This window comes from Uloborus diversus, chromosome 9 (genome assembly GCF_026930045.1).
Source record: "Uloborus diversus isolate 005 chromosome 9, Udiv.v.3.1, whole genome shotgun sequence".
In the NCBI taxonomy this organism is placed as follows: domain Eukaryota; kingdom Metazoa; phylum Arthropoda; class Arachnida; order Araneae; family Uloboridae; genus Uloborus; species Uloborus diversus.
This window is the reverse complement of record NC_072739.1, coordinates 104,258,912-104,260,343: the sequence shown is the minus strand read 5'-3', so window position 1 is coordinate 104,260,343 and position 1,432 is coordinate 104,258,912. Positions and strand designations below refer to the sequence as shown.

Genomic DNA, 1,432 nt, shown 5'->3' with positions numbered 1-1,432 from the left:
CTTCGCTGCAAGAAGTCGGAACTCCTGTCGTCAAAAAGGATCCAGGGGAAAGTCCTAGAGTGCGTCTCGATGGAAAAAGCCAGTTGCCACTTTTTCTACAATGGCAAATTCACAAGATTTGCAGACTGGCGATTCATCCACCGAGCGCGTCTCAACCTGACCCCCCTGAATGCCTGCAAGCGATGAGCCAACGGCAACAAGAGTTGCAGGAGCTGCAACTTCCCCTCTGAAACCCTTCCCCACGTCCTCTGCCATTGCCGTCCGAGGAGCCACGGGCAGCAGCTTCGCCACAACTCCATCCTAAAGAGAGTTCTGAAGGCTGCTAGACACTCTTGCCAAGTCCTCTCTGTAAATCAGTAGGGTTGTCGAAGGCAGTAGACATCGTCCGGACGCCCTCATCTCAAAGGGTAACGCTCTTTACGTCCTTGACGTCACGGTCCCCTTCGACAACCGGCCGGAAGCATTTCAAGCAGCCAGGGAGGAAAAAATCAACAAATACACCCCTCTGCTGGAACCCCTCCAACAATCACATGGGCAAGCTAATATTACCATCGTGCCTATTGTTGTTGGTGCTCTTGGGTCATGGGACCCGGAAAATGACAAGTTCCTACGAAAACTAATGTCGAAGAAGTACCTCAACCTGTTCCGCATGCTATGCATAAGTGATGCCATCCGCTGGAGCAGATTTATTTACATGGAACACCTGACCGGCGATCGCCAGTACAGTGAATGGGACGTGGCCGACGCAAATGCCGAATAAAACCTTATTGTAGTGGAACCTCTATCTATGGGGTTCCCCCTTCACACCGTGGACATTCAATGTGAACTCCCATGCAGCGCCCTTTCCACGGACTCTCGCGCTTTGTGCCGTTCGCGTTTGCATCTGTTTTATATACCACCCTCCACGGACTGATAAAATTATACTAGCTTCCTGGCCTTCAATGCATTGTAAATAGTTCACCTGTAATCTTTCTCTTTGTGTAATCGGATCTCTTTATGTATATATTATCCAAGACTGCATCTGCGTATGCCATTACTTGTAAATATTATAAGATTATTCAATAAAAGTAAAAATCTGTTCTTATCAGCTTAATATCTGATACACTGTCCATTGGACAGTACGATATTAAACTAATTTTTGAACTGAGGCTTGCGGTCTGGAATTTATTCCGCCCTCGCCACGGGTCGGCCCGCTATTGCACTACTTGCGGGATTCGGCCCACTCCCAATGTAAAAAGAGTAGAAATCATTCAATACTACAATGAGACTGTTGTACTCTACTTGTGTAATGTGAATTCTCTGTAAAACTTCTTACTTCAATAAAAAAAAAATTGTACATTTTCTGTGTCTGTGCCTCCTGCATCCAGCCGAGTCCCCTGTTCCGTTTCCCCAAGCGACACGATCACCTACCTTTTGGGTAACTTCAGAAGAA

At 47.0% G+C, this 1,432-nt stretch overlaps 1 non-coding gene across 1 annotated transcript; it reads left to right on the top strand.

Annotated features, from left to right (window-relative positions):
• The first annotated feature begins 1,043 nt into the window (after nucleotides 1–1,043).
• Nucleotides 1,044–1,228, top strand: LOC129230817 (U2 spliceosomal RNA). Its single transcript, XR_008581217.1, has one exon. It is a non-coding gene; the product is annotated as a U2 spliceosomal RNA (small nuclear RNA).
• Nucleotides 1,229–1,432: the final 204 nt, after the last annotated feature.